General features: G+C 40.7%; 1 protein-coding gene and 1 long non-coding RNA gene across 20 annotated transcripts in view; one reads left to right on the top strand and one right to left on the bottom strand.

Moving 5' to 3' along the window:
• The window catches only part of PTPN13 (protein tyrosine phosphatase non-receptor type 13), a 203475-nt gene extending 194239 nt beyond the window's left edge, over positions 1–9236 (bottom strand). For 4 of the 13 annotated variants that reach the window (XM_072810060.1, XM_072810068.1, XM_072810059.1 and 1 more), the window contains exon 1: positions 8913–9235. The gene's annotated coding sequence lies outside the window, so the exon portion shown is untranslated. Of the gene's footprint in view, positions 1–8912 lie in introns of all 13 variants that reach the window. The other 9 variants (XM_072810066.1, XM_072810067.1, XM_072810069.1 and 6 more) reach the window with 7 other exon arrangements.
• A 379-nt stretch (positions 9237–9615) lies between these two features.
• Positions 9616–12847, top strand: part of LOC140623551 (uncharacterized) — an 84922-nt gene continuing 81690 nt past the window's right edge. For 6 of the 7 annotated variants that reach the window (XR_012023137.1, XR_012023136.1, XR_012023132.1 and 3 more), the window contains exon 1: positions 9636–9765. This is a non-coding gene — a long non-coding RNA (uncharacterized lncRNA). Of the gene's footprint in view, positions 9766–12847 lie in introns of all 7 variants that reach the window. The other variant, XR_012023133.1, reaches the window with a different exon arrangement.

The following is a 12847-nucleotide window of genomic DNA, read 5'->3' as shown; positions in this document are numbered from 1 at the left end:
CCTAATGTATGTCTGAATGTGAATAAATCATAACACAACCTATAGTTTCCACAAAAGCTAAAAACTTATAAAAAATGAATACATTAACTCTGTTTTGCTAAAGGTCAACCATAACTCAATTTAAAATGTCAATGATAAGTCAAATACTAATTTTTAAAAAAATTGTGTGAAGACATATTATTACAAGAAATTAAGTATCAAACAATACAAACTATAAAAGTACCAAATAATTTTAATGGCCATGATCCAGCCTGCACAGAGAATAAATCCCGTTTCTTAAATATCTTCCAGGTCAAGACACTTTCATTAACATTATTTATGGTTAAATATCAATTGGCAAGTCAATAAAACCAAGCTCCCTCCCATCCCCCAAAAAACCTAGCATATGATCTATAATTTATCTTTGCATACTACAACGAAATTCCACTAAACTGGAAACAAATGGAGATCAGCTGTTAAGAACTCTGGCAACAATAATTGAATCCTCAATATTTATTCTACTTAATTAGTTTTGGGATAGCCAAGTTATCCAGCAAAAGACTAGAACTCCCTGCTTCCCTTGCAAGTAGGGGTGGCCAGTATAAATAGAAGTCACTAGGTAGGACTTTCAAAAAAAACTTTTTGAAAGTATCTGACTTATCTGAAAGGCACACCTTTTTTTGCCATTTTCCCCATTTCTTCCATATTCTGCCTGCCTGGAAAGACAATACATTTTGAATAGAATGCTGGTAGTCATTTTGTGACCACAGACCATCTTGAGGATGAAGGCCATGCACTAGGATGTGGAGAAGAAAAAAAGATATCTGAGTTCACTGCCATGTCCTGAAACTCCCATACTTGCTCTGGAATATTATGTCAGAGAAAAATAAATCCCTATCTTCTTTAGGCCACTGTACCTTGTACACAGTATTTAGGTCTCTTGTACTAGCAATCCAATGCAATTTCTAATTGTAAAAAGCAGAACAAATAATTCATTGCAGTGGTCTTGGATGGAGCAAACACAAAGAATATCTCAGGCAGCATTTCCCATATCAGCGCTCCTTTTTTTTTTTCTTCAAAGATTTTATTTATTTATTCATGAGAGACACAGAGAGAGGGGCAGAGACATAGGCAGAGGGAGAAGCAGGCTCCCCACAGGGAGCCTGATGCGGGACTCAATCCCTGGATCCCGGGATCATGACCTGAGCCGAAGTCAGACACTCAACCACTGAGCCACCCAGGTGTCCTTCAAATCAGCACTCCTATTATGAGAGATGCCAAGACATCTGTACTTGCTGACAAATAAATGAAATTTAGTTAATTAATAAGGGAGATTAATAAGGCATACTAGCATATTAAAGGTTCTAAAAGTGTTCATAGTATTAGTTGGGAAGTATGCCCATAAATACATTCTAAGCGATTTTAGTCTATGCCCTACAACACTCTCAGGAGCACAGCAACAATTTCTAAAAAATTTACAGTATTAGCTAATAACTGTGTGAGACTGTGAACATGTACATTTAAATATACTAGAATTTATTTTTTAATGTACTAGAATTTATATATCTAAGAGGATTATCTTCAAAATAGATACTTTAGAAAAATACATACCCTTGTCCTCAAATATAATATCAGAAACATTTCCAGGACTCTCTTTTCTAATTACATTTAGAGCCATATTTTAAAAATCACTTCTTTTACTTTATAAGCACTTTTCATTTTAATTCAAATTATATTCCTTAAACATTCCCCTTTCTAAAACAAGAATAAATCTATTATTTAAAGGAATCAAATCTATTCTCAAAGAGGTGTGCCACTAAAATGGAGATTCAAAAAAGCATGCTACGTTAACTCCAAAACAGGAGATGTTCTAAAAATGGGTAGTTTGAAGAGAATGACATTTATTTTTATAAGTTCCACAAAGTGGCCAAAAATCAGGCACACATCACCTACACCAAGAAGCGCAAGTAATGAGTGAAAGAAATATGTAACTCAAGGAAAAAAGTAGTGCTACAAGCTCAGACAAAAAAGCACATTTAAGTTCACATATTACTTTTACCCAGTGTTAAAAAAAACCAATCTGTTAAAAACCACAGTATACCAAAAATAATAACAGCTAATATTTATAAAATACATACTTTGCATTAGGTACTGCTCTAAGTGTTTACATGTATTAACTCATTTTGTCCTTAAAATAATCCCATAAAAGAGTCCTGATTAGGGATCCCTGGGTGGCGCAGCGGTTTAGCGCCTGTCTTTGGCCCAGGGCGCGATTCTGGAGACCCGGGATCGAATCCCACGTCGGGCTCCCAGTGCATGGAGCCTGCTTCTCCCTCTGCCTGTGTCTCTGCCTCTCTCTCTCTCTGGGACTATCATAAAAAAAAAAAAAAAAAAAAAGAGTCCTGATTATTATCCTCATTTTGCAGATGAGGAAATTAAAGTACAATGAGGTTAAGAAACTTGGACAAATTTGGGACACCAACAGTGGTTTTTTTTTTTATCCATTTAGTTGGAAGAACAGTATTACTCATTTTTCATTTAAACCGTGGTATCTCAATACAATCTTAAAATTCCTTTGAAGTTAGAAGTCTTGATGTATTAACATAAACACTGAGAAAGAGTCAGTTGTAATCTTACTTAAAAACATAACTCAGTATGGTGTTCATCAGTTACACCATGAGAATGATATATTATGTGGCCACACTAAGATGCTTCCTTTTATTTAAGGATTAAAGGAAATTCCTATTAAATTTTAATAATGGAGAATACAGTCTAGATTTTTCATTCTAAGAATTGTATCATATGAGTTGTGGAGGGTATGTTGACTTGAATTATAACTGAAGTAATAGTATTCCTGCTACTGTGTAATAGCACATTTCCTTTTTGCTAGTAATTTGTATACATCTCAAAGCAGTGTCAGAATTTCAAAGTTCTGATTGAACTGAGCTGAATGATAAATATCGGCAATACAGTTATATCTATCAGACTTGATAATTGATCATTCCTGAATTAAAGTTTCTATTATATTTATATACTTTTTTTTTTTAAGATTTTATTTATTCATGAGAAACACAGAATAAGAGCAGAGACATAGGCAGAGGGAGGAGAAGCAGGTTCCATGCAAGGAACCCGATATGGGACTCGATCCCGGGGAATCCAGGATCAGGCCCTGAGCCAAAGGCAGACTTTCAACCGCTGAGCCACCCAGGTGTCCCTATATTTATATACTTTAATTATCAGGGTTTTGTTTTGTTTTTTGTTTGAACAAAACACCTATTCTAGCTTTCATGAAGTACAGCTATAAGGATCTATTTTAGCTTTGGTAGATTTTCACACAATACTTAGAAAACTGCAATACATTACATTTGAAACACTGTCTGACACTCATACCTTTAAGTATAGATACTAGCATCAGAATAAAATTAAAACAGACTGGGTGAAGAGTGAATTAATACTATGTTCAAATAATTTCATAAAATTACATCTCAGGACAGGTCAAGAATATGAAAGACACTGAGGCGGGAATAAATCAGAACCTTACAATAAGGGAAATTCTTGTACCAAAATACTGATTATTTTTTACTTCAAAACTGAATTACATTATTTTCTCCAGAAGAGATATCTGACCACACTAAGACCTAATGTAATCAATCATTTCTTAATAGTTTAAATGTTTATTTTAAAAATTACACTTTTCTAGAAAAAAACGTGTAATACTTAGCAGTGCTGAGAGAAACTAAATTTCTTAAGAGTTCCCTTATTTTTAAAAAATGCCTAGGCTCTACTTTCTTCCAAAAAAATCCAAAACAAACAAACAAAAACACCAACTTTGAATATTTCTACCACATTCCCAAGTTATATAAATTCTAACTTTAAGTTATTCAACACGTAAGTTTCATTTTTGTTCCACAGGCTACATTAGATCTAAGTGGGAAAGCATCAAAACATGAAAATGATAATGTACACAAAACATTCCATCAGGCATCCTTTCAACAAAATAACTCATTATTCTGGATGCAACTTGTCTGATCTGAGTAGGTAAAAAAAGAAAAGCATGTGTTTATGTTTAAAAAAAAAAAGTACCATCTACCAATAGAAAAAAAATACTTTTAATTTAAAATAATGTGTTTCCGTGTCTACTCAGAACACCCTAAACCAATAAAGAAAACTGGTATTTTAGATGTTAGGGGAGAGGGTATACAAGTCAGAGGGACTATACATATGGTACAGTTTATTCTAAGCTGTGCTACAGTAGTTAACAAATGGTAAACACCAATAAAATTCATGACATCTATTAGCTTCCAACCACCTCAAATTGTTTAGGAACCTCATTTTGTGTTGAAGGGGATGCTTTCCCTAGTGGGAAAAAATAAAGTCTCTCATGTTATGTTTATGTTAGAACTAATATGATCATTTTCTAATGGAAAATTCAATCATATGACAACTAAGAGTCTTCATAATTAAAAGAAAAAAAAACCCCAAAACACCTTCACCAGATAGAAAAACCTTGAAGCGAATTCCAACACTTGCAAGGAAATGATGACTTTCTCTATTTCCTGACTTGAAACTGTTGTAGTACACGAGAAATTAAGCCATTGGTTAGATTCAGGGCATACAGATACAAATAATACACACAAGTACATTGAAGTTCCACGTCTCAGTTAATTTTGAAAAGGAAAAACTTATAACTAGGTATAGCAGATTGGGAAAAGATGTAATATAAGCATCAAATATATGGTATTTCTCTGCATTAGAAAAAACTATCAAAAAGTATATATTTTAAAGTATAAATCTGAAGAAAATGAATATACACACCCATTTCAGATGTTGAGAAAATGGAATATAAATTTCAAAACCTCTAGGTAGTATATCAAGTATACTATAATAAAAAGGTAAAAATTTTTAAAAACTCTTCAGGTAATAACAGAATTTTGTGATTACAGAAATGTTCCATATCTGAGCTGCCCAATATAGCAGCTACTAGCCACAAGTGGCTACTGAGCACTTCAAATATGATTAGTGGGAATGAGAAATTGAATCTTAAATTGCATCTAATGAAATTAACGTAAATTTAGCTACATGTGTCTGGGACTACAGCATTGGACAGTGCAGCACTAAGGAAGTAGAGGGTAAATTTGTACCCTAAATTCTGATTCAAATAGTAAAAGTCTTGTAGATGAGCAGATACATAGATGCTTCTAAGACATAGTGTTTTTTTTTTTTAATTTTTGTGATTTATGAAGAGGAAAGAACTATGACATAACATGAAAACGTTGCTGCATTTATGGGGACAAATTTTCTATACTCATCTTCTAGAGAGGACTAGAATATTGGTTCACAAGTTTGCTCCAAGTTGTAATTTCTGAGGGAGCTCCAAAAATATGGATGCCTGGGTCTCTTCCCCCACCACGCTTCTGGCTTTATTGGTTTGGGTTGAGTCCTGGGCATAAAAACTTTTTAAAGCTACCCTGGTGATTCTAACATGCAGCCAGAGTTCATTATTACTAAACTTGAAAGAAAATGAAAAACTCTTTATTAAGCATAGACACAGTGTGCAACTAAAGACATTTCTTTGCTGGTAAGCAAAGAGGGCCTTGGACCACCCAAATTCAAATCAAAACACCTGAGGGCTATATATGAGCTACACATTCTAAACACTCAGAAATACAATCATAAATTTTTGTTTTCACTGTATGTTATTCAATTATGTAAAAGAGATTAGAAAGGAACGAAATGAACTATTGAGTGTCAACTTGCCTTTGCCAATTTTGTGTATATCATTTAATTTCATCCTCAACATACCTTGGGAGGTAGTTATGATTAATTTATTTACAGATTGAGGAAAGTAAATTTAAAGATATTCTCTAGAATTGGACACCTGCTTATCAGACATCCAGTCCATACTCTACAGCAAAAAGATTCTCTCTAGGGAAATTTGTTACAGCCAATTTTCACACTGGAATCAAACAAAAAAAAAAAAAAAAAGGAAAAGAAAGAACAGGATTCAGTGGTGGAGCACAGGACAAGGCAAACACACTAAAATAGGTGCTTAACCAGCCCTGTTGCCGTATTATCCAGGTAGCTGATAGCAAACCCTGGGAAAAACAGGTTTGTCTAAGGTTCAAATCTATACCAGCCTCTAGACTAGACCATTTAGAAGTATCTGCCTTTTATACTAAGAACTTAAACAATTGGTCTCCTACTGCCTCATAAGCTATTAGATATAGTCACACATTCTTCGGACAGGATAGAACAAGATGCTTCTTCACAGCTGCCTAACACTAAACAGGAATAAGACAGGGGGTTTAAGGATTTTTTTCATTTAACCCCCTTTATTATTGGAATAATAATAATAATATTATTAAACTGCTCCTCACAGAGCAGTTTACAGACCACAGTTTTGATATGACATATTTATACTTAGTGTGGAACTTTTATTTTAACCTAGGTCACTGAAAGTCTTACATTAATTTACCTATTAAAAGCAATCTTTTAAAAACTCAGTTCCTGAGTTGTTCAATCCATCTTAATTTTCAAATTAAAGACGAAAGTTTCTCAGACAGGGAAAAAAAAGGATAAATCCAGAACAACAGACCCCTACACCCTACCTATCTATCAGCGCTAATCCTTCTGAGACTCAGTATCTTTTCTCCTTTACAAGGCCCCTACCAAGTAAAGTGACATTAACACGAGTCACATTTACTTCCATCAGAGGCTAGAAAGGAGAATACCTTCAACTCACTGTTCTAATTAATGGCACAGACTTCTTCCCAGAGCATATTCCAAAATAAGAATATATTGACAAGATTAACTCCTAAATGCACTGGCTTGGTGTATGGTAGTGTTTCTTTTCAATTTCAAATGCTATTAATTACTATTTAATTATACCACAAAAAATTTCTTAATTTCTTTAAAAATCATAAATACTTATTTAAAAAGAGGAAGCAGTAGCAGTAGCTCATCCCCAGTAGTCCTTTCCTTCAGTATGTGTGGAGCTGGGCAATTGGATGAGCTTGGAAAAAATATGTTCAATTGCTATAAGTGAAGCTACAATGCACCCCCATCCAATCCTTGGCCTATTAAAAGTGGAATAAGGTAAGAACTTGGCATGCTTTTTCTTAATAATAAAGAATACATAAGCTCCATTCATTAAAGAATGATACCTATGATCTACCCAGAAACAACTGATTAGCCAATTCCCACATTCCCTTCCTTCACTGGGGGGAGGCCTCCAGAAAATTATAATGTTAAGTTCTACAACTTCTGATCCCTATTACAGTGCCAAAATTCATCCCTTAAATTGGCATTGGTTTTTAATAATACGTGTTACTCGTGACATGAAAAGTTATTTATGAATATTTTTGGAAGCTAGTAATCACCCTCCGAAAACTAAGTAGGCCTTACATCCAAGTAAACATTTTGGCGGGGCAAATGTAAATTCAAAAGACAAACCTAAGTAATGGTAAAAGTCTAGTGCAACTTTACAACTCCCTAATTGTAAAGTCAAAGTCACTACAAATTAATCTTTTCTTAATAACTAACCAGAGATATTTTTCCTAGCTTCAATTCCAGCTTCCATCCTACCTTCTCCCCCACACAAACTCCCACAGAGCCTCTAGAACATCAAAGTTAGAACACAATGTGATTCTGCAAAGGTATAATAAATTTAGGATTGGTCGATAGAGCAGTTAGTTCGCCTCTGAGTTTACTTGAATCAATACAAGCATAAGCTTAACAAAAAATGCTGATGATATTAAAAGGAGAAGCAAGGCTTATCAAAGCACGACCACAAGCAGCCAGTGAGCGTGATGCAAGTTTTTTCACTTTGATCCTGCTAACCCAAGTCACCACGAATTCGAGAAAATACCAACACTTGTTTCATATTAGAGCGGCTTTTCTTTATTTCCCCATCCTCTGGTTAAGTCTATAGATGTAAACGTTTAAGTCTTGCTAACTAGTTACGAGGGCCCTTCAGACCGCAGATCAGGTGTCCTACATTTTGTTCAGGTCCCCGCCTTGAAAACAAACCCGATTGCCCCATTTTCTGAGAGGTAAACTCAGCTCCAGGCAGCTCCCTATGAAGTCACCGCGTTTGTTGTTTCAAAGATGCAATTAAACGACCAGGACACAAGGCTGTGGAAGAGATTAGCTGCAAGTTGCGTGGAGGTGTCAATCATACGGGCAAGGCCAATGAACACCGCATTGCTCCAAATCTAGTTTAGTGGCAATATTTCTCCCCATTCCCTCTTCTCCAGTATATTCGCAACACGGGGCAATTAAACTTTGTAAGAACTTACTCGACCTTAGCAAGCTTTAGCTTTCCGTACTAAGAATCCTGCAAAGAGCAAAGGCGGGGTGGGAGGGGGGTGGCGAGATTTAACAGAGGCAAGGAGAAGAGAAGCAATAAAAGAGCTTGCATCAGGCAGCGTCTCTCCCTCGGCCCGTCTTCCTCCTTTCCCGCCCCCTCCGCTCTGAGCCCTTACACACACACATTCTTCTGGGCGGCCTCTGACCACAGCATGTCCACAGCCATTTACAGAAATTAGAAACAGACTCCGGGATCCCCTCCCGTGGCCCGCACGGCGCAGAGCCGGAGCAGCACGACGGGGCGAGGTCACCCCCTGCTACCTCCCAATCTCTGGCTCCCCCAGGAATCCGGCCTTCCTCCGCGGAGAAGGCGGATCCACCTAATGCACAATGGAGGTTCATCCCATCCTCCCCCATCCTCCCCCATCCCGGCCACCCCACCACGGAAAGCAAAGCGAAGTTCGTTCTCCCGCAGGGCCACAGAGGAGCCGGCTCGGGGGCCCAGGGCAGAAGCTGAGCGAGCAGGGGGGGGGGGGGGCGGGGAGAAGGCGCAGAGGGAGCGCGGTGCACTTTGCTTTGCGCCTCTGCAGATGCACGCCAGAGCCCCGGGCCGCTCCCGTCCTTACCCCGTCTCCCGGAGACCCGGTCCTGCTACTGCGGCGCGAAGCAAGGGCCGAGGGGACGCGGCGTCGGGGCGGGCCGCCGGCTGCAGCCTCGGGCGCCGAGGGCCACCGCCGCTTCGCGGAGCTGCTGCGGGCGTGCGCCGGGGGAGCCGAAGAAGGAGCCTGGGGACGGGGGGAAGGGGAGCCGCATCTCCTTCTCCTCCTCGCCTCGGAAACGCCCCTCCGCGGCGGCCCCCGCCGACCGCCGGACCCCGGAGCGCCGAGCACCCTCTCCGCCCTCCCGCGCTCGGCGCGCCTCCCAGAGCCTCTGCAGCCACAGCCTCCGGCGCGGGACGGCGCGGGCCGGCTCAGCTCCTGCAGCGGGCTCCGAGCGCTGCCGACCGGGCCGAGGCGGAGCGGGGGGCGAGCGAGCGCAGCGCGCCAGCGAGACGGGCGCCGGGGGCCGCGAGCATGGCGTGGGACCCTCGCCGCACCACGGCCGCCGCAGCTACTAGCACAGCCCCCGCGGCGCCGCAGGCAGCCGCGCGGCCCCGCCCCCCGCAGCCCCGGCCCCGCCCCGCGCAGCCCCGGCCCCGCCCCCCGCAGCCCCGGCCCCGCCCCCCGCAGCCCCGGCCCCGCCCCCCGCAGCCCCGGCCCCGCCCCCGCTGCCGTCACTCAAGCCCGCCCCCTCCCGGCGCTCCCCTCCGCCCATTGGCCCTCCCGGCCTCCGGCTCCGCCCCCTCCCGGGGGACGAGGTCGCCGCGGAGACCGGCGCCCCGGTTCCCATGACAACCGGTGCCCGGGGCCTCGCTTTTCGGGTTGTGGCCGAGCAGACGCTCTGGCAGATCGCGGGGCTGCAAAGTACCTGTCCCCTGCAGTGCGGACTCCTAATTTCAGGCCAAGTTGAAAACGCAGCCGGTCGCCCACACGCCCCCACGTTCCAACTTCAGAAGCGGGACTTTGGGGCCCTAGGGAGTGTGAGGAAGAGGGGAAAGTGTCTAACTGCTTGCTCTTCCCCTGTGAATCTAGATAGCCCCGCCCCGCTCGCCCTCCCTTGCCTCCAGCCTTGTTTCCATATTCTCCCCGGGCGGACTGGGGCTTTGCAGGGGCGAGGAGAAGAGGGAAGGGAGGGCAGCGCTGCGCCCGGTCGGTGCAGCAGTGCAGCAGCGTGCAAACGGCGGGGGGCAGCGCAAGCAGGCTCTGGGCGCATCCGCAGAGCTGTGCGGGCAGCGCTCGTCAGCCCCATATGCCCTCGGGGAAACCCAAATCCTCCTATTTTTTGTGGGGGGGAAGTATGTAAATTCTTAGGTTAAAAGTCCTCTGAAACTAAGATCATCCTCAAGTTAAAAAAAATTAAGTGAAAGGTTCGACGTAATCGAATAAAATAAAGAATATCCATTTTTCTATAGTATAGGACTACACATTGCCACTTGGCAAAGTTATGTCCTGGTAGCTATTCCCCCCTCCTGCAGACAGAAGGATTTGCGTTTCAACAATGAGCAGGGGAGTCTTCCTGAATTCAGGAGCAAACACTATCTTGTCATCTGAGTCTCAAAAGTTTGGGTTTATTCTCAGAGGTCTAAGGGAACCTGGTCCACTCTGGATAGGGTGGGTACCTGGGGGTACATGGGGTCCTGGGCTGATAGTGTTGTGCCCCAGGTGAATCTAAACCTCATGGCTGCCTCCAAAATGGTGAGATCTGAGGCGAAATTAAAACTGCGATCCTGGGTTCCCTAGCCCCCTGAGGCTGCTGTACATGTATGATGAATGAGGGAATTAATAGTAATGATTTACCTTTGGCGAGCACTTGACTTTTCATTATCTCATTTACTAAATGAATAACTGTGATGGATGTGTTCAGTCAAATATGCCTTGCAAGTATGCACCGAATGTAATTACTCACAGCGCTAAATACAATGGAAAATGCACAGCAAAATTTTAAGATAAGGTCCTTGCCCTCAGGGAGCTAACCACAGAGAGCCTAAGAAAGAAAAGTAGCATTCTTGAAACAATTTGAGATTATGGCTAGAATGTGCAGCCAAAATGTAGCAGGCGAGAGAAAGGCTGTGCTGGGTTGAATGGGCTGGATTAGTAAGATTAAGGAGCCAGAGGAATTTAAAATGGCCTTTTAAAGGGTAGGTAGTGGGATGAATGACATGTAAAAAGACAATTGAAGGAAACAACATTAACCAAAGTGCAACAACACAAATAGAGTGGTGAAAGTAAATAACAGTGAGAAGGCCAGCCCAGTTGAACTGGAGACAGAAGTGAGGGATGGGAACCCTTTCCCCAGTCCTTCCCTTATTTTCTGAAATAGGAGTTTTTAAGTGTTCTGATTCGTGTATGACAAGGGTTAAGGTTGAACATCTGCCTCGGCTTGCCACTGAAAGAAAGTTCATGTATTTATTAGAAAGAAAAGCAAATCCATAATACTTGGAATAGCTTGCAAGTTCAAGTGGGAAAGAAAATATAAAAAGTATAGTGTTGGAAATTTTCTCAAAAGTAGACAAACCAGTGTTGTGAGCATTGTTTTTTTTGTTGTTGTTGTTAAGTCCATTTCAGGCGGTTGCCCTCAAGGCTTTTTCACTAGTAATCCTTCTGTATGAGGTAAAAGGCTGGTTACACAAAAGAGAAATCTACAAGTTAATCTCCTTTTGGATATAATGTAAAATTAAAATACATAAAATACAAGTAGAGCCCAGAACTATGTTACAAATGCTATGGCAAAATTTAGAGGAATTATGGCATATAGGAATGATTCAATAATAGATTCAATAGTATATGTATATAAGAATGATTCAATAATAATACATTTGGTTGAGAATATATTAATAAGTCAAGGAAGAAAAAAAATCTGTATGAGTGTTTCAGGTGATAATGAAATGAATTTTGTAAAATCCAGCCATCATTCCTTAAAAACTTTAAAAGAATTTAGAATAATTTAACAATATATATTTTATACCCAATCCAGAAACTTGTTTTATAATGAAACACAATTATTCGCATTGAAGTCAGAAACATGGCAAGGGGGCTCATTATCATACCATGAAAGGATATGATAGATATATGGAATAGAAATCCAGTGACATATGGAATAGAAATACAAAATTAAATACTGAACATAAGTTAGGATTGTCATTTGTTTGCTAATTATATGAAAACTCCAAAGATCAATTGAAAAACTCTTAAAAGGTAAAGTGAACACCAATAAAAAATAAATTTATTATAAATAAATAAATAAATGAAAAACTCTTAAAAGCAATAAAAGATGAAGTAAAGTAACCAGTTTTAAAAATTAACATCAAGAGGGCAGCCCAGGTGGCTCAGAGGTTTAGCACCCGCTTTCAGCCTAGGGCCTGATCCTGGAGACCTCGGATTGAATCCCATGTCAGGCTCCCAGCATGGAGCCTGCTTCTCCCTCTGCCTGTGTCTCTGCCTCTCTCTCTCTCTGTCTGTCTCTCATGAATAAATAAATAAAATCTTTAAAAAAAAAATTCAAAATCAAGGGATCCCTGGGTGGCTCAGTGGTTCAGCGCCTGCCTTCGGCCCAGGTCGTGACCCTGGGGTCCCTGGACGGAGTCCCGCATTGGATTCCCTGCATAGAGCCCGCTTCTCCCTCTTTCTTGTATCTCTGCCTTTCTCTGTGTCTCTCATGAATGAATAAATAAAATCTTTTAAAAAAAATTAACATCAAAATGGAGAATTTTCCCATGTACAAACCATAATCAGAACATACAATATAAAAGGAATCCTATTTATAATAACCACAATTAAATAGCTAGAAGTGAATAGTAAAAGAAATTAATAACTTACTTTAAAGATTTATTTATTTATTTATTCATGAGAGACACAGAGAGAGAGAGAGGCAGAGACACAGGCAGAGGGAGAAGCAGGCTCCATGCAGGGAGCCCGACATGGGATTCAATCCGGGGTCTCCAGGATCACGCCCTGGGCTGAAG

The sequence above is a fragment of the Canis lupus genome, chromosome 33, assembly GCF_048164855.1.
Source record: "Canis lupus baileyi chromosome 33, mCanLup2.hap1, whole genome shotgun sequence".
NCBI lineage: Eukaryota > Metazoa > Chordata > Mammalia > Carnivora > Canidae > Canis > Canis lupus.
The sequence above is the reverse complement of the archived record's forward strand: the minus strand, read 5'-3'. Positions and strand labels throughout refer to the sequence as shown.